Consider the following 24,382-nt stretch of genomic DNA (forward strand, 5'->3'; position numbering starts at 1 on the left):
CAATAATGAAAAATATGAGTTTAACACGGATGAATTTGCTAAAAGTGGTTGGAAAATCAGAAGTTAAAGATTCTAATATTAAATACACTATAAATCATCGTTTTACAAAATATAATGAATTTGCTGTTAATTTAATTTAAAGTATTATTAGAAACTAAGATACACTTTAAAAACTAATTATAAACACTTATTTTACTAATATACTTTATTAAATATACATTATTTCTGTATTTGAAGTCGGACTATGGCTGCAGGATTGTGTTGCTTAATTATTTGCAGGACTTTGCATTAATTATCGATAAAATTCATTCAAATAATATTAAAATAATAAAACTTTAGGTAAACATGTAAACTTATCATTAAAGCACAGCTATATTATGAAGAGATAAACTATAATTGACACTAATATTAGCTGTAATCCATAATCATCAAAATGAACTGAAATAAACACTTGAAATAAATTATTCTGAGTGTAATGAATGATTAAATAATTCCCCAGCACGGTTTAATTGAGAAAATATCTTTTGCAACACATTTTTAAACATAATATGTTAAATAAATAATCTCTAATAACTCATGACACAATATTTTAATAGTTATTTTACAAGACACTAGTATTCAGCCTAAAGTGCAGTTTAAAGGCTTAACTGGGTTAATTAGGTTAACTAAAGTTAGTTTAATTTAGGCAAATCATAGGACAACAGTGTTTGGTTCTGTAGCCAAAAAAAAAAAAAAAAAAATCTTACAGGGCTAATAATAATGTGCTTAATTTTTTGTTTGTTTTTATCAAAAACTGTTTTCACTTCAGCCAAACTGAAAAATAAACTTCACTGATCTGATAAGATCTCTTAGATCATTGTCACAAAGCACAGATTTTCCATTAGGCTTTCTTTAGTCTTGTGTATTGATTAATGTGCGCGAGGGCAACTATTGGTTTAATGAGGGAGTTTTCTGAGAGATGAAGAGCTGTAAAGTGAGTGTTCAATTACAAAAAGAAATGATTATACAAACTCAGTGTTTCCTTTTATTAACATTGACAAAACCGTATTACTTTAAAAGAAATATGATTATCAAAGCATGTCTTAGAGCGAATAAGCCCAACAGGATTTTTATGTAATCGCCTTTTTTCTTAATTTATATATAAAATAAATGTTTAATTAGTAATCACTACTGATGGGTTAGATTTTCAATATTCAATATTGTTCAGTAATTATTCAGCAGTAATTAAACATCTCTGTAGCATTTCCTCCTGCAGATGTGGTTCAGTCAGTTCAGCACTGCAGGGAGCTGTCCATTGTGCTGAATTTACTCCACACTAAACTCTCTTCTCACATTAAATTCATTATAAGTGTCTGATCAGTGAACAGGATACTGTCATTTCTCAACAACTAAAGAAGGTCTAATGTAGAAATTAAAAGATAATAGGAAATACAAACAGATGGATTTGCTTTATGAAAGGAAATTTTGTTGAATGATTATTACAATTTGGTTTAAATGTTGAATGTTGCACTCGTACATGTTGCATTGCTCTGCTCTTCTTTAAATAAATCAAACCTCAGTTGTGTGCTGTTTACACTGTCTCTGATTCATGGCACGTATTTTAATAAATCAGACTTTTGCATCTTCAGTTTCTCATCAATTCCAAGTCATGAAAATAATAAAAGCAACATTTACAGCTGCAGCGTGCACTAAATATTTTCTTACTCTTCTTATTTCTGTTTTTGTCTAACCACAGTTTATCTCATGCATTGATGTGTGTATTGAGCATGCAAGATCACCAGCTTGACCACAAACAGTTTTAGGACATTCAGTCTGTTGCATGCCTGAATAAAAACACTTGTGGTTTGTGTTCTCGCCTAGCTTTTCACAGCAACTGCAACATCACTGCACCAGGAGCGTCAGTAAAGACCAAGAAGAAGAAGAAGAAACACAGCACTGAGCCTGAAAGCTGATGTACTGTAGGCTGCAAGCAGAATCCTTTATGACCCAGAGATAATTTAATATAAAAAATGTATATCAATATAATAAATGAATCATATTATTAATCATATTATTCATTTTATAAATAATTTTTAACTACATTCAAAAAATAGAAACCTGTTTACCTTTAATATGTTTACTTTAATTAACTTTGATATATTTTTACTACTGTAAACTGGTGTAAAAAATCAGGCCGCTTCAATGCAGACTTTGCACCCTTAACAGAAGTTCAGAAGCTCAAATCACATCAAATCATCAAACGTAATGACAAACGAGAGATGTTTTTCTGAATTTAATAAAATCTTTTTTTGTTTTAATATAAATGAACAAGGCTAGATAGGTTAGGAAAATTCTAGCAAACGTATAAGCTAATTGTCATTACAGACCTTGTGACAGTAATTTAGCTTATTGAAAGCTGTATATTAGTGATGAAAACAGCTATTTAGATTCATACAAACAGAAATAATGTATTTATAAACTTGCACCTTTCTGCTGTGGACGCCATCTTGTGGTCAGACGCGGGAACTCATTCGGCAGGTGAACTTTTGTGCTTTCTAGCCCTTGAGTGAACACAAAGTCCCTTAAAAAGCCTTCACATACATCCAAAATAACGAAAACATTAATAAAACTTAATAATATTGAATCTGAAAACAAGAGCAAATGAAAAGTACATAAATATGACTGAACCATGTAGCCTACCAGATGATGATACAAACGGCCATGTGATCTGAAATCGTGCGTAGACCATAGACTGTAAAATATAGGCATAGACATAGAAATTGTGAACGATTTAATTTACTTTCTATTATTTACAATAATAAACTTTTTTTAAAACTTATATTCCTAATATCTACGTGAGCAGTTAGCACTGTACGCACAGCAAATTTTCGATAGTAGATTTAACTACCTTGGAGTTAAAATTAACACTGCCTCAGAGTTTATATGGGAACCACTATAAGTGTTAAAAATAACATTGTCAACACCAAGAGAGTGTTAATTAGCAAACTCTTGTTGTGTAAAATATCTGTTCAATTTCCGAAAAAATACCAGCAGCTGTGGTTGCCAGAATCTTTTTGTGAAAAACATGGAAGTTTTATATAACTCTATAAATTTACAAAAAATAACCATATTTCATGAACTAATACATTGTTCAGTTTACAAAATCATAGCTTAGTGCAAAAAAATGTAAAGTCTTTAGATGCAATAATGTTTTCATGTGTGATGGCAAGTAGCAAACAGATTTTGACAGCATTAGTAACTACACAGTTACCTTTAAACAAAAGAAGATGCAGCATAACATCAAATACTCTCGGTTCATCTTGGACTTGAACAGAGACGCTATTATCCTCCACAATGGTGACACAAAAACCGTTTTGCTGTTTTTCTTTCTTTTTTTTCATTTTTAGATTTTACGGAAAAATACCAGCAGTTGTGGTTGCCAGTAATCTGCTGTTTTTCACATTCATAAATTCAGTTTACAGAATATTTCTGTTAAAAGCACATTCAACAGTCTGTATTTTTATCGATCTCACACTGCAAATTTTAGATTTAATAGATTTAACTACCTTAGAGTTAAAATTAATACTCCCTCAGTGTTTTTATGGGAACCACTATAAGTGTTAAAATAACATTTTTGAAAGTGTTAAAATTTTTAACACCCAGAGTGTTAATTAGCAAACTCTTATTGTGTAAAACATCTGTTAAATGTATGTCAAAATACTGGCAGCAGTGGTTGCCAGTAATCTGCTGTTTTCAACATTTTACATTCGTAAATTCAGTTTCCAGAATATTTCTGTTAAAAACAAATCCCATTGTCTGTATTTTTCATTCGAACACACGTAAGCCTTAAATTCCAGAGCAAAATCCTCACTAGTGTCCTCACTACAGAGGGCTGAACACTTAGACAGTGATGAAGTTAATGAGACAATAAAGTGTCTAATTAAAGGAGGATTGAGAATTGTTGATGAACAACTGTTAACAAGCAGAATCACTGAAGGACAGAAAAACACAAGCCAAAACCAAAGATGAAATCAACTGAGAAAAAAAAAACTCTAAATAAAATAATAATCAATAAAAATAAAACAAATTACACAATAAAAAATCTTATTTTTCAACATCTTTAAAAAAAACTCATCAAATTAAACAACTTATCATGGAGCTTCACCTATTACTGACCAGTGACTTTATTTCTGTCATGTGAACAAAAGCTCTTAATAAAATTTCCGTTGTTCATTTGAAGTCACCATGATGGAGGACAGAGTCTGCTTTAGTCAGCCTCTTCAACTTCTTACAATAAATGTCTTCTTCTTTGGCTGCTATAGATAGTGTTAATTACACTATTTAAACATAAAGCTTGGAAAGCCGAAAGAAAACTAAAGTGTCATTCTGAAGTGATTATTATTGATAACATAGCCTTCCTTTCCTGCTTGTTTTCTATTACAAGATCATATTAGTTATGTGTGAGAAATAAATAATGAACATAAATGAAACCACTGAAGCTCCAATAAAATAAAAACAATATTTACAATGAGAATGTTTGATCTATGGCAGAACTTATAAACACCCAGACATCAATAATTAGTCTTTGAATCTCAATAATGGTGACAAACAAAAAAATAAAAATCAAGTAAAAAAAAAAAACACTACTGAAATATCACCTCCCAAAAACAACACAAAATAAAGGAAAATAAAGAGATTGTAAGAACATAAAGCTGCATAATTTATTCATGCTGCAATGCATGCTGGGAGCTTTGTACTATGCTGGCACCCAGCATGCATTGCGGCATGAACTATGCAGCTTTTTTTTTTTTTTTTTTCAGCAACCACGGTTGAGGTTCATGTCCTGATTCTTGATGCCTGTGTGTTATAATGAGCAAGCTGGAGCTTGAATGTTTAGTGCATGACACTCTAATTATTAATTGCATCCTAATTGTTTGTTGAATTTTCTTTGAAGAGCAGCAAACTGTCAGTAGTATTGTCCCATGCAGCTTTAATACACCTATATTTGCATATTATTATGAATCAACTTAATAAACACCTGAAATTAAATCTATAACAATTAAGCATAAACAATGTAGTTTCTCTTGACCTTTCTTGCTATAGCTAATGAGTTTTAATAACACGGCTATAGCAGTCAGAGAAACATTATGATATAAGCGTAAAGCTTCAAGAACTCAAATAAGCAGCCTCTGATCTCTATGATGGTGAGGTCAAATGAAATATTTTTAATAAAAAAAATATAAACCTCTGTTCATTGTCAAATATTCTTACAGAAATGAAGTCAAACTGTAATCAGTGAAGCTGCTTATGCTATTATTTAATGGAGTTGTTTAATTCTCTGTTTTAATTCAGCTGGTTTGGTGTGAGGCTGTGTCTGTAGATTTATTTCTTCCTTCAATTTCTTATTCCTTCAGTGATTGTGCTTGTTAACAGCAGGTGTTCAACAGCAGGTGTCTGAATTCACTTATTTGTGGTCATTTACTCTGTCTAGTGGACTAAACTAATTGACCAATTTAAGGGCCAGGTGAATGAGGATGTGGCGAGATTTCAGACACTCTGATTAGTTTCTCAAATACAAGGGTTTTCTTCTTATATGTTACTCTGTATGACAAGGAGGCAAATCAACTTGTAACGCTGAGAGGGTTATTTTACCTTTATCTAACTCTAGAATTTTAACACTTTACTCTGAATTACCACAACACATGAAATTTAACACCAATGAATTTGCTGTGTGGAGGAAACATTTGTGAAATGTGTTTTAGCATTTGAGAAAAACTGTAACACAACCAAGCCTTAAAAATACATTATGGTCCACCCCTTTAATGACCTCTGCTGAGATCTTGAAAAATTACATTTTTATTATTTATTATTTTATTTAGAGTTTTATTCTCAGTTGATCTTATCTTTGGTTTTGGCTGTAATTTGTGTTTTTCTGCAGTGATTCTGCTGTTAACAGCTGTTTATCGACAATTCTCAATCCTCCTTTAATTAGAGACTTAATTATCTTATTACTTCATCACTGTCTGAGTGTTCAACCCTCTGTAGTGAGGACACTAGTGAGGGTTTTGCTCTGGGATTTAGGGGGAAATGTGTTCGATGAAAAATACAGACTGTGTAATGTATTTTTAACAGAAATATTCTGTAAACTGAATTTACGAATGTAAAATGTTAAAAACAGCAGATTACTGGCAACCACAGCTAGAAGAGTCCGTGTATCATCTGTTCATTTGATTATTCCTTTTATTACGGAAAACGAAACATCAGAAAAACGATGAATATTTCGTTTTTCTGTTTATTCTGTAGGCAGAAAAAACGGAAACTCATCTGTTATTCAGCTTATTAACTTAAAACGAAATATTAAAACAAACACAAAACCAAAATGAAATAATGAGTCAAAAAATGGTCCGTGTACGGTCCGTGTATGTTTTGTTCATTTGTTTTCCATTTTCAAACGGAATAAAGAAAAAAGGAAGAAAACGGCCGTTTTTCCGTTTTTCTTTTGCTCACGAGAAAACGAAAAAACGAGATTTTGGCTGGATTTTCGTTTTTTGATTTAGGGTAGGAAAACGGATAAACGACTTTAAAATTCATTTTACACATGTAGGCGGTGCTGAAACGCCCACTTTCCTCTAATTGGTCAACCAAATCTGCGCTCGTGACGTCACCCTCAAAATAAAAGCCTTACACGCAGGCTTTTAATTATTATTATTTAATTATATATTAACTAAGTTTACATATTCTATCATTTGAACCACACACAGTTAGCAGGCTTACATTCATTGCGTATGTATGAATTAAATAAAAACGTAAAGCAGTATTCTTAGACATTTGTCATTAAAATAAGGTCATAGTTCACTGCCAAGCTTCTTGCTGCTGTGCACCTGATGCAGAGCAAAGATAGTCATTTCCGAGGAGCACCTGGTTTGCATGATTGTTTCAGAGCAAGGGCTTTATAATAATAATAATAATAATAATAATAATAATAATAATAATAATTATTATTATTATTATTATCAGTTACTAGTGTTTTTATTGTTTGGTGTGTTTTTTTTCTTTTTAATAGTTGTTAGCAGAACCAGAATAAGAACACTTTGGGCCCTGCTATAAAAACAAAGGGTACCATTTGTTTTCATTTATTTCTTCCTATTTTAATTATATATTGTAATTATTTATTTGATAATTAATACTATTTTATTGCAACGCCAAAGTAGGCATGTCTTATTATTTTTTATTATTATTTTTTATAATTATTATTTTTTATTATTAAATTTGCTGTTATTGTAGGCTAGATGGCAGGCTTTAAATATTTTAAATAACATTTACTCATAACCCTACTAATTCGAGAGCCGAACCTAAAAAAGTTTAAGTGCAATAAGCCTGTACAATAAAGGGAGCCGCAATGCATATTTCTAGCGCATTCTTTCACTCAACAATTATTGCTGGAATAATGAAATAAATTTTAAATTAACTAATTAAACACATTATAGTTGATAAAAAAAATTGTGTCTAGTAGTTCCGACAAACAGATGAGCTCGATACATGTGCGTTGCGCTAATAATTTGACATTTGCTCTTCTTGAGAAAGTGCTACAGGGGGCCCTGCTATTTCACATATAAGGTTAGTGATACGTATTTTAAATTAGTATTGCACATTATTCATTCATTTTCTTGTCGGCTTAGTCCCTTTATTAATCTGGGGTCGCCACAGCGGAATGAACCGCCAACTTATTTAGCAAGTTTTTATGCAGCGGATGCCCTTCCAGCCACAACCCATCTCTGGGAAACATCCACACATACACACTTATACAGTACGGACAATTTAGCCTACCCAATTCACCTGTATACAGCATTAGCAACAAGTGTCTTCAATTTTGAGGCATTGTGTGTAATGAATGACACCAGGTGTGTTCATTGTGTTCAAATATTGCTGACTTTGGCAAGCATCTTGCATCACATGAGCTTTCATTTGAGAATATGAGCAGAGTTGTTTTGCAACTTGTGTTTTAGCAAGAAAAAAGGTGTTTAGATTTTTGAGAACGGAGGGTTGTGTTTTGTGAATTGTGTCTTCACGTGAAATGTGTTTATGATGTTGGAAAATTATAGCTAGATTAAGTAAATGAGTTGAGACAACTGGTCATTTGGTATAGAGGATTGGCTTTTGTGTTTTAGCATTTGAGAAAAACTGTAATAAGATGCAAAGCAATGTGTGCTCATGTTTCACTTGAAGGGAATCATGTTATATTTTCAGAAATCTCACTTTGATTATATACAGCTACTCTGCTAAAATGAAAGCGACTGATATATTTCCTAGTTCCTCTGAAAGGCCCGCCCTCAATTGACTCTGATTGGTCTTGTGTCATAATGTGCTGCGATCCGCGGATCGGCTCCACGTCACGCCCGTACAAGCACGCACTTTTTCGCTGTTTAAATAGTCAGTCAACTTCATGCCTGCTCTCTAAAATAAAATCTGATAAGTGTCTGTAACAAGTAAAAATGGGGTGCGGCTCCTTTAAGAGAGAGAGAGTGTGTGTGTGTGTGTGTGTGTGTGTGTGTGTGTGTGTGCGCACATGTGTTTGTTTGTGTGCGTGTGTATACTGTGAACTATCTGTAATATGAGAAGCGCATGTGAGCTAGAGCGATGTTTATTTTTCTTTATCTCTGCTGCTCGGGTTAGGTTATTTTCTGTAGTGACGCTGCTGACAGAAGAATAACATTAAAGCACAAGATGTGGGATGCGACCTGTGTGAGCCTTGATTTATTTTTTGCTGCTACACAAGAGTTAGGAGAGCTAATTTTTTCACTCAATGTGGTACACAACATCTTTCACACATATCCGGAATATGTAGGTGTAAGTAACAGGAATTGTTCACGTATCTTTTGTGAGTTCATTATCTGAGATATAAAACGTATGGAACAGCTGCCCATAGAGAAAAGTCACGCACACACATTGAGAGAGAGGCTGCATGCACCGGTGAAATGTGTGTGTGTGTGTGTGTGTTTACAGCAGTTTGATTGATAAATATGAATTTGTTGGCTAAATCGTTAGCGGTGGCAAACATCATTTCTCGTTGTTTACATCTTTGCTACAACTTACCGTTAACACTAGACACTGTTCATGTCATGATCAATTTAACAAATAAAAACACTTACAGGTCGTGGCTCAGAGTTCACAGCGTCTGCTTTTAGCTGCTCCATCTTTGAGGAGATTTTAACCGAATCCAGCACTAAACTGGGAGAGATTCTGGAGCTGTGTTTTGTCAAATAATGCTTGCAATGTATTTTATAATTCTCTGGAACATATTTAATATTGAACTGAAGGCACTTCTGTCTTTGTGTTGTGTCTTTTGGAAGCCCAAATACAGAAACAGAGAAGCTCTGTGGAAACAGCAGTGTTTGGATGCATTTGGCTCTAACTCTGCTGTAACATTACAGCGCCTCTGGCCACGGCCCTTAGCTGCGCAGTGTGTGTGTGCGGTAAAAGTGCCTTTATGATCTCACAAGGGGCAGAAGTATTTTTTGTAGTTCCCAAAATTCGTTCATTGTAGGCTTTGCTAAGCTAACTCTGTAAAAATCAAGGTCTCCCTTTGCATTGAACTTTGACCATTTTACATTCAGAGATGCTGTTTCTGTTCACACAGCTACATTACACATCAACTAAAGTTTAAAATATGATATCGTAGTGGACCACCTCTTTAAACAACTACACAAACATCAGGAGCTTCACTTATTACTGACCTTTGACTTTGTTTCTGTCACATGAACAAAAGCTGTTAATTAAATTTCTGTTGTTTATCTGAAGTCACCATGATGGAGGACAGAGTCTGCTTTAGTTGAGCTCTTTATATATTTGTTCTGACACTAGTTTTCATTTTGGCTGCTGTAATTAATTGTGTTAATCAGACTATTTGTATAGCATGAAAGGCTAAAAGAAAAACAACAACAACAACAAGCCTGAGAAGGTTAACTAAAATATTGAAATTATTCTCACCTGCTTGTGCACTCATTGAACATCTTGTTAGTTATCATAGATATATACACTAGATATTCATAGGGACCCTCAGCATGGGTCAATAGCCCCGCCACATTGGTACAGTGCTCCCAGGACAAATGTCATTCAACCGCACTTGTCAAGACAGTGTTATTACGTAAAGATGCTGGACTTTAGCGCTGTCTAAAGGTGTAGTTACAAGCAAACAAAGAAAACAAAGCATAAAGGCAGAACATTTCATAGGTATAATTAAGTTTTTTTTCTGTTTTTGTATGTTCTGAACTTTTGTGCTAATCTGGTAACGTTATTGATGATAATGCAGTCACTTATTGCATTCACCATAAGGCAAAGCAGCTCCAACTCGCACTAAACACTCGGCTTATGCCAGTTTCGTTGAATAAAATCAGCAAACAATGCAACAGAAATATGACAACGAGATTCTGCGCTGCCAGAAACTTGCATTATTGTCGGCGAGTGAAGGAGTCGTTCGGGGGATTCATTTTCAAACGAATCGATCCTTCCGTCAGTATGAGAAGTGAAAGCAGGAGAGGAGCTGTGTTTCAGGATATGATTAGATCAAATTTAACAGGGAGGGTGAATAGTACATTTCTGTACACACAAACACAAGCTTTTTGTCAGGAATGCCCGTGCGGTCACTGATCCATCAATTTAGAAATGTGAAGTAAAATTATAATTTTCGTAATTAGAAAAAAAGAAATTACATTCTAACATCCAGGAAAACTCCCGATCATGGATATATGTGTATATGTGTATATCTCTGGCTTTGGATGGCCACAGTCCTCCACTGTACCTTGGTCCCGCATTCATTTCAAAGGAGCGCTACCCTGTACCAAGATGGCAGGCGCTATTAACGCATTCCGTCCAATAGACAACAATAGGCCAGGCGACATCTAATGTATATATCTATGGTTAGTTATAAGTGAGAAACGAATACCATGTAACAAAACGACTTGACCTACAGCAGCCAATGACTGTTTAACAGGTCTAAATACACCGCTTAATTAATACACTTAATACAAGGTTTTGTGCTTGAAACCAATTAAATTTAAATTTCTTATTAATTCCTTGATAAGTGCATGTTAAATCTCCATGGGAAGCTGTAATAGATCCTAAATCATATCAAATAAAACTATATTTTCTATGGCTTAATTTATAAAACTCTGGAAATTGTATCTGTAATGATTATGTACACACAGTTAAGTTTCTCATTGCCTTTCTTGCTATGACTGATGATTTTAGAGACAAAGTTATAACAGCCAGAGAAACATTAAGATAGAAGTTTAAAGGATCAAGAGCCCAACTACAGCAGCCTCTGATTTCCATGATGGTGAGGTCTAATGAAATTTTCTCAATCAAAATATAAACCTCTGTTATTATCAAATATTCTTGCAGATATGAGACCGGAAACGCAGGGTCATGCGTTTCGCAGGTTGCTGCGGTGCAAAGTTCAAGCTTGGTGAATTCTGACCTGCGAAAATGCATCACTTGACTGCGTGAGACCAATCGAGAATCAAAACATGACATCTCTGGACAGAAATTTAAAACATTGAGCAATCGCTCGCTTTTTTTAATGTCTAATAATCTTGTTTAGTCCTTCCCCATTACACAGTGCCATATGACAGAACTTTGCACACAGAAACTCTAGTGTGACTGCAGCTTCAAGCTATGGTCACACTAGAGTTTGTAGCTAATAATGTAGCTTTTAAGTGCACAGTTCAGAATAATAACAATTTCCTCCTCAGACCCTGCCTATTGACTTGTGTCCTCTGTGGTGGACATTGTGTTTTCATGAATTTTTAATTTTTGAGTTACTCTGTCAAGTCCTGGGGCCTGTTTCAGAAAGGAGGTTAACTGAAAACTCTGAGTATTTTAACCCTGAAATGAGAGAAACTCTGGGTTTTCCGTTTCAAAATGGCAGGTTTGTTAAACTCTAGAAAGCAGGGTAAGTCAAGCCTGTTTCTGAAAGAGAGGTAACTTTAACTCAGAGTAAGTTACTGTGGTAACTTACTCTGTGAATCTAACCTGGTCAGAAGCAGGTTTTATTCTCTAAACTCAGAGTTTCTGTCTGTCTCCTCCCCTTTTTTAATGATGAAGCGGTATTTCTCGCCTTAGCCTTACATCTCCACACACCTATTTTAATGTTCATTTTGGATACGTGCATAAAAACGATTGATAGAAACGTCATGATGCACATAACTTTTTAAAATATGCATAATAAACACGCATAACTGAGTAGGATAAACTTTTATTCAATAGAAAATGTGCGCATAAACTTAGATGGAAAAACTTTTACTGAACAAATTACAGTATGTACATTAAAAAAAAGATCATGATCATATGATAATGAAAATGTGTGTAAATGGACAAACCAGCAGGCTGGGCACACTGTAACACGTCTCAAATATTGTTTTAGTCATTCTAAAATGCCTTAACTGTTTCAGTATTAGTGTATATTATTAATTACCTCCGAACGTCTGGTGCGTGTCAAGAGTCTCCGCGTCTCATGGCTTCAGACACCCCCACGTGTTCATTGTGTTTCAGCATTGTCTTCTGACATCGAGGCGCAAGTACATTAATTAGGCTAAATAAATGACGCAGCTTCTTCTACCACAGTAAATTCTGTTTTTACTGTTGATATTTGGTGCCAGTTTAATCAGGAAGTGACAATTTTTTTCTCTTTGACTCGTTGGATGGAATTTTATTCGCATCTTTTATGCAATATTCCAGTTTTGCACATAAACTTATGTAATATATTTGGATGGAAACATAGCTATTGCCTACATTTTAGTCACACACAGAAGAACTGTACTAGAATGGCTTATCCTTTTTTAATAAATAATTAAATTAAATTCACCTTCGACATGCACTGTAACTAGATTAATGGGATTATTATTCTTTCTAAAAATTATTTTTAGTACTGCTTACCTTCTAAATGTTATATTAACCTCTATCACTTGATCAATAAAAAAGGCAGACACACAAGTGCACTGTTAAATCATTTAAAACTAATAAATGTATAAAAAAGTTTAGAAAAAAAATATAAACGTCACAAATTACATTACTTATTTTATTATACTTAAATATTTAAATACTTAAAAAGTTAAATTAGGCATTAACTTGAGCAGCTGTTTTCCCACGCTAACTGTCTCTTCTTCACTGATGGTTGCTTCTTTTCAAATATATACACACTCATATTTGCTATAACTTTGCATGAGAACATCAAGTTCAGCTGGAGAAAGAAATGGTGATCTCTTTTATAAGATATTGCCATAGTCACTCGTAATGTCTGCGCTCCATTGATAATGCCTTTTTAAAGTCACGGTGCGCGCACTTAACTCTGAGTTGGTCTACTCGAAGTTGATTGACCCAACTCAGATTAGCTGTTCTGAAACCGAAAACTCTGAGTTTTTAATCTCTTGGTAAATCAACTCAGAGTTCAAGTTTAAACTCTGAGTTGTTTGAACCTCCTTACTGAAACAGGCCCCTGGCGTTTAGCTGAAATCAAGACCTTATACAAGTGAGATCTGGCGTTTAGCTGAAATCAAGACCTTATACAAGTGAGATCTGGCGTTTAGCTGAGATCAAGACCTTATACAAGTGAGATCTGGCGTTTAGCTGAGATCAAGACCTTATACAAGTGAGATCTGGCGTTTAGCTGAGATCAAGACCTTATACAAGTGAGATCTGGCGTTTAGCTGAGATCAAGACCTTAAACAAGTGAGATCTGGCGCCTGTCTAAGATCAAGACCTTTTTAATACGTTCGGCTAGCTAACTGCGATTTACTCCCGGGAGGGGGTTGAAATCAGGGGGCTGTACAATTTACTTCCAAAAGAAGCTGAAATCCAGGCTGTGCGATTTACTTCCAGAAGGAGGTTGAAATCAGGGGCCGGGCGATTCACTTCTAAAAGGAAAGTGAAATTGTGTGCCACGAGAAATAGAGCTGAAAAGCTTAACTTGTCGATTTTAGGTGAAAAATCGAAATCTGTTGGAGACGTCTGACAGATTAATAGGTACTGACAAAGTCCAGGGGAAGTTTTTGCCAGCATGGGGACGTCTCAAAACAAAGTACGAAGATATGATAGACCGGTGTTTTGGAATATGGGAAAAAATTATATGGAAAAAGAAAAAAAGCATGCAAGATATAGGAAAACTAATAAAGTATCACAAGTTTCTGAGGGAAAGGTAATGTTGAGTGTTACTAGGTTAAACAAATTAAAAGAGTTGATTGAGAAGGCAGAAGGAAAAGCAGGTTGTTTTTGTGTAAGGAATGTGTGTGTGTCGTGTGGAGACGCTGTTGATTGTTGGCTCAGAAAGGAAGATAAGAGGCAAAGAGGAAAATGCTGCAGAGGCAGCTGGCATGTAGGGAAGAGAATGAAGAAGTGTCATGTAGGGAAAAGAATGAAGGAGAAAAAGTGAAGGAAAAAGCAAGTGAAAAATGTGAAAGAGTGAATGAAAGATTAATTAGCATTACTAATCTTTTCTATATATCTGTTTCCATACATGTACCGCCGTACCATCACTATCCCGTGGCTGAGCTGCGAGCCCTGAGAACTGACCCAGGCCTCAACTGCTACTGTCCCAGAAGACCTCTGACCGCACCAACGAAATTCCCACCTTGAGCGAGTGGAGGACATCTGTTTGAACTGGAGAAATGGACATTTAACGGACATTCTGCTGTGTGCTCAACATGTTGAAGACAAGCTGAGTGAAGCAAGAGCAAGACAAGAAGAAAGCAGAAAACGAGCTGCACATGGCTCTGGTACAAGCAGCCAACCAAAGATCCAACCAAGACCTGACAACCAAAGATATCACAAGTTCAAAGGAGACAAAGGTGTCAAGGGTGAGAAAGATACCAGAAGATGGAGAAACTGGAATTTGACGGATGGCAATGAAATCTACAGAGCCTGTGGGGTACGTGATGAGAAACTCTACCAAATGTCTGCGCTTGCCACCGAGATGGACTTTTGGTCAAGGATTGACCCGAAAGGCGCAAACCAACAACGGAGCTGATGTGCGGAAAGGGAAGAGCAGAATGGAGAGGATCTGGGCAAGCAGCCAACAGCTACAGTAAAGGGAAGTGAACATTTTTTACTAACATGTTTAAATGCAGACACATTTTTATACACACATATTCACATACACTGATATACTGGCTCTCTGCAATGAAGAAAAAGCTTGCATTTCCCACTGTAATTTTGATCACAGTGATGTTGATCATTTTTCTGATGAAATGGCATTGTGTTTTTTTTTGGTAATGAAGCATTTTTAATATGCCAACATATTTTATGTTGAGTGAGACCACTTTGGTTGAGTTTCTAGCTGAAAGTGGAGCTAGCAGATCTTGCATACGACCATGTGACCTACAGTGTGAAATAGCTTTGAAAAACAAATTTCATGAGTCTCTGTCTGCATCTGGTCATACAGTGATCGAGCGATTTACAGCTCCGCTGACCTGTGAGACAGAGGGGGGTAAAATTTTCAGACATGCATTTGTTTGTTTACCAAAATGCCCCATTCCCATCCTCGGAAGGGACATTTTGTGTAAACTAAACTTGATTTTAACGGCAGATTCCTCTGGTGTGAGAGTGATTGAAGGGGAGGAATTTTGTTGTTTACAAATTGAATCACAAGAGCCGAAGTGGGCCTATGAATGGCTCATTGAAGACAATGAATGGGCTCATTCAATTTGCAAATTGGCTAAAGAACGTGTTAAACCTTTTGACAGTGATATGATGTCTCCTGGTGAACTGCATTGTACGTCACAGGTCGTAATTGATAGGGATGATGATTTTGAAAAAGCTTGGTTTGAGAAAGATGAACAGGAAACTTTGAAATTGGAGAAAATGTACTGGAATGGCAGTTTTTGCGCAGTTTCAGTGTCTCTGTCAGAAAAGCAGCTTTCATTCTATCTCTTGTCAGCACAGGCTGTGCCTCACATATCAGTTTGCAAGGGTAAACAACAATCTTGGGCTGATTTAGGGCCGTTTGTGAAGCAGTGTGTTGAAGCTGATGACTGGGAGAGTAGAGAAAGAGGGATGGAATTTAGCAAAAGCGCAGAAGCATTTAGAGTAGACAGTGAAACAAAAACAGCTGTTTCAAAAACTGTGACTTCTATTGACAAGATGTGCGTGAAGAATTCTTGCATGGTTGACTATAACGCTACAGACATACACCCAGCTTTAGCAGAAATACCCAGCGAACTGTGGGCTAAAAGCAAGTATGATGTTGGTTTGATTAAAGGTTGTGAGCCAGTTACAATCACTGCAAAATCTGATTACAGACCATGTCAACAACAATATCCTTTGAAAAGGGAAGCCATTGAGGGTATTACCCCAGTGTTTGAGGCTTTACTGGAACAGGGCGTTATTGTACCATGCAACAATTCTGAGGTTCGCACCCCTATTTTTCCTGTGAAAAAGATAAGGGATAATGGGATGCCTACAGAATGGCGTTTTGTACAGGATTTACAGGCAGTAAATGCAGCTGTCAAACAAAGGGCTCCATTAGTTCCAAATCCGTACACGATTTTGTCACAATTTCCTGAAAAATCACAATTCTATTCAGTGGTTGATCTGGCAAATGCATTTTTCAGTGTGCCAGTGGACAAAGACAGCCAATTTTGGTTTGCATTCAATTTCAATGGTAAAGGCTACACCTTTATACGTCTGTGTCAGGGTTTTACAGCATCTCCAACTTTGTACAATGAAGCGTTGTTAAGAAGTTTGGAACCTTTGACCCTGACAGCTGGAACTGCTTTGCTACAGTATGTTGATGACTTGTTGATATGTGCTGAGGATGAGGAGACATGTGTGAAAGACACTGTGACTCTCCTTAAACACCTGGCTAAGGAGGGCCACAAAGTCAGTTTGACAAAATTGCAGTTTGTTAAACAAAAGGTAACATTTTTGGGGCATGTCATTGCACCACACAGTAAATCTCTGTCTGAAAAAAGGGTGAGTGGTATAAAAAATGTACCAAAACCGCTGACGAAAAAACAAATGTTGTCTTTTTTGGGAATGTGCTCATATTGTCGCACATTTATTCCAAATTATGCAATTTTGGAACAACCCCTGAGAGCCCTAACATTAGGAAAGGGGATGAAATCCACTGACAAACTAGAGTGGACGACAGAGGCAGAGCAGGCATTTGTAAACATGAAATTACAAATGGCTGAAGCCCCTGCATTGGGTTTACCTGTACCAACAAAACCATTTGTTCAGATGGTAGATGAGAGAAATGGGTTCATGATGTCATTGCTCCTACAGGATCATGGAGGTAGATTGCGACCTGTGGCCTACTTTTCGAGCAAACTTGAGCCTGTAGCAGCAGGCCTGCCACGTTGCTTAAGAGCAGTGGCGGCTGCGGAAAAAGCTGTTATGGTTTCAAGAGATTTTGTTGGTTATTCTGATCTGATATTGATGGTGCCACATTCTCTGTCCATGATACTTCAAGAACAAAAAACATCGCATCTGTCAACTGCTCGCTGGCTGAGATATCACACTATCTTGTTAGATATGCCAAATGTGACTGTTAAACGATATACTGGTTTGAATGCAGCTACTCTTCTTCCTACTGAGGAGGATGGGGAAGGGCATCATTGTTGTTTAACAGCACTTGAACAGGTGTGTACACCACGACCTGACCTCTCTGACAAACCACTTGAAAATTGTGACAATGTCCTCTTTGTGGATGGTTCAGCGTTCAAAGATCCACAAACACGCCAGAATAAGGTTGGTTACGCTGTAACAACTGAATTTGATGTGATGGCTTCTGGTAAATTACCAGGGCACTATTCGGCACAGGCCGCAGAGCTCGTGGCGTTGACAGAGGCATGTAATTTGATGGCAGAAAAAGAAGCTACCATTTACACTGACTCTAGGTATGCATTTGGGGTAGCTCATGATTTTGGGGCTCTGTGGAAACACAGAAAATTTCTAAAGTCTGATGGTCGACCAATAGTCAATGCTCCTTTAGTGGCAGCACTGCTGGATGCGATTTTACTTCCTGACAAACTGGCCATTTGTAAATGCGTAGCGCACACTAACAACAAAGATTCTGTTTCTGTAGGTAACTCCAGAGCAGACGCAGCAGCAAAAGTCACGGCGTCCCGAGACGAGGACAACTCTGAATGTTCTCTGCTATCTGTTGATAATGACAATGACATGTGTTCTTCTTTGCAGGATATGCAGACCTTCGCGACGGGGCTGGAGAAAAACAAGTAGAGACAGTCTGGCTGTGTGATTGTAGCCCTCTCCCCTTAACTAGCTCAGAAAAAGTAATATGTCTAGGGAAATTCAAATAAAATTCAAGGTGAGAGGCACATCCCTATAACTTTAAAATTATCAATGTCTGTTCATCAAATGGTAATAACAAACACTTAATAACACCGGGCCTCAGATATATATGTAGTGTTATTCAGAGTAGAAGTGACTATTTGTTTTCTTTTTCTATTGCATAATATAATTTAACTCTCTCATTTACAAGTTATTTTACACACTGGTTTATTTAACCATTAATTTTCACCCTTTCTGTAAAAGAAAATCACAAATGCAAGGCATATAATAACTTTTTACATTTATTAAATATTGTGAGGCTATTGTGTTAATTTTCTTTCATTGTGTTTTAAATCACTTTAAAGCTGTAGGACTCAATTCACTTTCAGTGACAACACAGCTTCACTTAATCAGACATACAAAGCAAACACACATTTGAGCAACATTATAGCATCAAATAAAACCCAAAATAAAATGTTACCCAGCTGGGATTTAAGTCTTACGTTGGCGCGCAATGTTGGAGCTCACGTTGGAAAAAAACACTTTTCAGTACTCACAGAATCCGTAGAAATAATGAAGGTCACAATCACAGTACCCATTCACAGAACCAGACACACTCCAAACGTCTCTGACGTCCATCCGCGATCCCGAATTGCATCACCGCAGTTGTAAATCCTCCGATCACGAAACAAACAGGCCCGATTAGCAAAGCCTCAGTCTCTCTCCAATCGATCTTTCAGTCCGCAGGTCTGACGTTCACTCTCTCTCTCTCTCTCTGAACAATTAACCACACAGATTGTCCAGCGATCCTCAAATGCACTAAGGATGTGGGTTAACAGTCTTTGTAAACTCAGAACTAACACATGAATTTTCTTTTGTGTAACTATTTCAAGGCAAACTATTAAAACAAAAACTCTAAATCAAACGCATCTGACTCTCTGCTCTTGGTTTCACTTCCTTCCCGTCTTCTAAGCTCCGCCCCCTAACCTCTAGAGGTCATCAAACTCGACACATAAAACATATTTATTTATTTATTAGATAATATTTTTCATAAATAACTATGATATCAGAATTTAAACACCTTTGTTATTTAGCAGAAAGTTCTTAAAATAGTTTGTTGAAAAAAAACAAAAGAAAAACAAAAACTGCTTAATATCAACAGATCCTATATTAGTAGGGCTCTACATGATGAAAGATAATGTGTGGAAGTATGCTGAGGGCAAGGCGTGTTTACCAAAAAATTTTTTCCAACATTATGCGAAATTACTTCACGGTAAAGATCATGAGTCAAAAACAGCAATGGATGCGCAAATGAATGAACTGTGGTTCACAAAGGGGTTGACTACATTTGCGGACAATTTCTGTAGACGATGTGTAATTTGCAACACACATAATGTGGCCAGAGCGATAAAGGTTCCACAATCATCTCATCCACCTTCAACGGGGCCTTTTGAATATTTGATAATGGATTTCATTGAATTGTCCCCATGCAATGGGAAAAGGTACTGTTTGGTGATGGTTGACATGTGGTCAAAGTGGGTTGAAGTTTTTCCAACCTCAAAACAAGATTCGGCTGCGGTAGCAAAAGCGTTACTGACTGAAATTGTGCCGAGATGGGGAATACCACAAAAAATAAGCTCAGATAATGGTACCCATTTTGTTAATGAAGCAATCAAACAAGTGGGCCAATATTTGGAAATTGATTTGAGAACACATTGCAGTTACCATTGAGCTTCAGGTGGAGCTGTTGAGAGAGAAAATGGTATTGTGAAAAAAACAAATTGGCAAAATGTTGTGAAGACACAGGGCTTCTATGGGTTCAAGCTTTACCCATTGTCCTAATGTACATGAGAATGAGAAAAAGATCAAAAATGAATTTGAGCCCATTTGAAATTCTCTTTGGCAGACCACTGCATGTAGGTGTGAATGGGGGTTAACAGCAGCTGCCCTCAACAGATGTGTGTGAGGATGACATGTTGAATTACTGTAAAGAAATGTCTCATGTGTTGTCCAATGTTTGTGTGCAGGTAAAGGCCGCATTGGGGAAGGCAGCTGACAGACCACTACACAATCTGAGGCCTGGCGATTTCGTGGTGATAAGGGACCTGAGGAGAAAGAGCTGGAGAGCGAAACGTTGGCTGGGTCCATTTCAAGTGCTACTGACCACTGAGACAGCGGTGAAGGTCGCGGAGCGGGCGACGTGGGTGCACGCTGGGCACTGCAGGAAAATTCCACCACCTGAGGAGGATTCCGCGAGGGAGTAGGAGAGAAAGAGGGGCTCTGAAGATGTCTGAAGGAAAACAGCAGGCTGATATCTGAGTGAAGCAAGGTCACAGCTGGGGAGAAACAACAACAAAGTCAAGAGGGGTGTGTGAAACAGTAACTTCTGAATACAACACCAAGCAGCAATCAGACGGAGGAGAAGGCAACCAAAAGAGAGGTGAAAAAGCTGTGCTTGACCATCACATTAAGGATCTGAAGATGGACGAAAAGATTGCTGGCATCCATTCTGTGTGCAAGTAATGTGTGGTCTGAGGAGAACAACACTGGCATTGCTGCTAGTGTCACCTTAATTAACCTGATTACAACAAAACATTACTGGCGTTGTAGTTGATATGAGATTGGCCGTAAAAGTGCCTAAGAAAGCCAACAACTCCTGGCTAGATTGGCTATCGTTTAAATGGGGAACCTGGATCTACTGGGCCTTTACTGTAGTTTTACCTATAGTGGGGGTGGGTCTAGTGTTATTGTGTTGTCTGCCATGTATTTTCAGATTTATATCATGGTCAGTGGGCAGACTGATTACATCTACAACATCCCTTCAGATGGTAAAGATGGCTGTCAACAAAGAGGGTATGAATATTGATATGGGGGATGAATTTGATTATGACTTTGGTGATAGCAGCAGCTATGTGGATATGAACAAAAAAAACCCGTGAACAGACTAAGAACAGATTTAGGTGACGGCTGTTACTTAATTGAGAAAATGTTAATTGATCTGACTTTTTGTTTGAATTTTGAGACGACTATTTGCTTGCTTACATGTATTTTGGGTCTATCCAAAGAAAAACAGCAAACTGCATGAGTTGTATGTTCTGTAACAAGTCTTAAAAGAGTGATCATTTGCATGAAAATCGAGAGAAGAGTGTAAATGTGATGTATGTTTAAGAGTACAGAAACAACAACGTGTTCCTATGTTTATGAGTATTATGATTTAATTAACAACGTAGAGGGTTAGTTATTTTAATTAACTGACAAATGTTTCTGAATTTTGTTGTGTAAAATCAATCAATAGTGTGCAAATAACAGGCAATTTCTGTGATGGAACCTCTGAGGGGTAACTGAGGGTCTGACTTCGGTCAGGAGCGCAATAACAGTGATTATTCGTTTAGCCCGGCTCCCAGGGAAGAGGGATGTTTTGAAAAGTAAATCTTAATGGGGAAACTATATTAAGAAGAGGGTTTGAACATCTCTAGTGTATTTATGTGTGCAGAAACCTGTTAAATGATTTGTGTAATCAGCATGATCAATATAATCAGAATGTGATTTATAACTAGTGTGATTTTAGAAAAGGTGAAAAAATGAATTTGATGATGAGTTATCAATGAATGATAAAAAGAGAGGAATTGTAATGAAAATTCATATTTAGATGAGCTTTATATGTTAGAAACTTGTCTAAGACTCATTTTTACATGTGTGTGTATCTGTGTTTGAAGTGGATTTTATACTCTTTAAAGTGTGAAGTTAATTTATATATTCAAATTATATGTGTATAATCTGCTTGTAGATTTGCCTACCATTAAAACAATTAAAGTGTTATGTAAGGGGAAAGGGCCTGAGGAAACCACTAAGGGTCACGAGAAGTGGATGAGAAGAGAGCGGGAGAAAGCCTGAGTAAGCAACTAAGGTGTCTCAGGAAATGAATAAGAATAGAGCAACACATGTGTAAACAGAGACGTATAGATGGATAAGATATATAGTTACCAGGTTTGGGTCAGGGGTTAACCTAGGTGGAATTTGTGTGACATATGTAGAAATAAGGGAAAAACTGATGACAGAGGTGGAATTTGGGGTCAAGGGTTAAAGTAGGAGGGATCTTGTGTAACATATGGAGAACAAAGAAAAAAACTGGTGTAGAAGACTATTTAAACAGGCTATAATTTGAGTGAGACAGAATTTTTCAGACAGAGATGCTACTGGGGGTCTCCTGAAAGTTCTCCTTTGTTGTCGACAATAAAGTATATTCTTCTGATATTCATAACCTCCAGACTGAGTTTGATTTAGTAAGAGAAAAACCAAGAAAACCACTACATTTGGCGTCCCTCTGGGTGGGCTGGAAAGGAGCAGGACTGGTGTTGCTGTGCATGCTGGACTGGAGAGAAAACACAAATATGTGGCCACAATAAAAAACGGTAAGCGATTTTATGCTTATTAGTTTGTGTTTTTTCTGCCAGGACCTGCTTGTACAGGTAAATACACTTGAACTGTTTCTCCAGCTTTAAAGAATTAAAAGTAAATGTAAAAAAGATATTAAAGAAAAATGGGGTTTTGAATAACAGAAGAAAAAGAGTAATTTGCATGCAAATGATCTGTGTTTTCCTAAGTGGGCCTTGATGGATAGGATAAACATTAACTAGTAACTGTTACTCAGATTTGGGAAATTATTAATGATATAAGATATGCATAGAGCATTTATAGGTTTTAAGAGAGAGTCTTCAATGTGTTGTGACAGTTAAGAGATTAAAGCAGAGTAAGGTATGCAAATGATCTGTGTTTTCCTAAGAGGGCCTTGATGGATAGGATAAACAATCACTAGTAACTGTTACCCAGATTTGGGAAATTAATAATGATGTAAGAAATGCATAGAGCATTTATAAGTTTTAAGAGAGAGTCCTTAATGTGTGGTAACAGTTAAGAGATTAAAGCAGATTAAAGTAGAGAGATGCGCGCTAAGACCTACGATACCGCTTTGTTAAATGAGATAAACAAAGGGCTGCATGGGTAGGCGAAAGCCTGTGGTTACCGCTCTAAGGTTAGAGGGCTGCTCGGACAGGTCACTCAAGAGGAGTGTAGTGAAGAGTATTTATTTAATTGAAGTGTTTGTGTATTTGTTGCCTCAGATTGTGGCAAAATAGTCCACATTGGTGTGCAGAGAAGACTGCCTTCCTCCTCCTTGAATGAAATGAGGATGGGGGGATGCAGCTCCTGTTACACTGAGTGGAGGAGAGGAGTGAATGAGAAGAGGAAAAGTAATAAGATTAGAGATGTGAATGCGTTTAAAAGTATGTTTTCAAAAAAGAGTAGGTTAAAATAATGATTGTAGTATATTATAATATAAAAGGAGGGCTGCATATGTGTGGTGTGAATTAAAGAGCAAGAAGAAAAGTGATTGATACAGTTTAAGAGAAGAGATTATGATAGAAAGAAAGGAGTCTCCTAAATTAAAACTAATGGAACATGTACATTTGAAAGACACAGAGTAAAAAGCAGAAGAATAAACATTTTTCTTAAATTATCTTTGTGTTTTAAGTTTGAATATGTTAAAAAAGAACAATAGGCAGAGTGAACTTAAATTCTTTACATAGCAACAGGTGAAAGACAGTCTGCTCCAGGATGGGGGTAAGAGAGAGATTTATGGTGTCCATGTGGGAACAATAAATAGATTGTCTATTTACAGCACTAGGGAAACAGAGAAGAGGAGAGTTAATGAAAGGAGATCAAACTACAGATAAAATAATGACATAGACTTTAACATAATTTGGATAGAATATAAGTTATTAATGAATAGATAAATTATAAAGTAGTATAGTAAGAAAAATGAAATGAGGAAATACTAATAATAGAGTTATATTATATAGAAAAGAGTTTGAAACTCTACTAATGAAAAAGAATAAATGAAGTCATAGTGATCAATATATATAGAGATAAAGGTAATATGGAGTAAAAGAATGTAGTAATAAACAAATATATTTACTAAATAAGTATGGATAAATAACATATAAGTTAGTTCTTTGATTGAGAATAAAATTAAAAAAAAACTTGAAAAATGAATAGTGATTAATTGAAGATTTAATTATAAAATGTGTAACAAAATAAGCTTTAAAATGTATAAGAAAACCTA

At 36.3% G+C, this 24,382-nt stretch overlaps 1 long non-coding RNA gene across 12 annotated transcripts in view; it reads right to left on the minus strand.

Annotated features, from left to right (window-relative positions):
* Nucleotides 1-19,224, minus strand: part of LOC103911105 (uncharacterized) — a 150,726-nt gene extending 131,502 nt beyond the window's left edge. For 5 of the 12 annotated variants that reach the window (XR_012406246.1, XR_012406245.1, XR_012406252.1 and 2 more), the window contains exons 1-4: nt 18,819-19,224; nt 14,503-14,631; nt 2,680-2,731; nt 2,466-2,540 (exon numbers count right to left, since the gene is read on the minus strand). This is a non-coding gene — a long non-coding RNA (uncharacterized lncRNA). Of the gene's footprint in view, nt 1-2,465; nt 2,571-2,679; nt 2,732-14,502; nt 14,632-18,818 lie in introns of all 12 variants that reach the window. The other 7 variants (XR_012406251.1, XR_012406243.1, XR_011015560.2 and 4 more) reach the window with 4 other exon arrangements.
* Nucleotides 19,225-24,382: the final 5,158 nt, after the last annotated feature.

The sequence above is a fragment of the Danio rerio genome, chromosome 5 (genome assembly GCF_049306965.1).
Source record: "Danio rerio strain Tuebingen ecotype United States chromosome 5, GRCz12tu, whole genome shotgun sequence".
NCBI classification, from domain to species: Eukaryota; Metazoa; Chordata; class Actinopteri; order Cypriniformes; family Danionidae; genus Danio; species Danio rerio.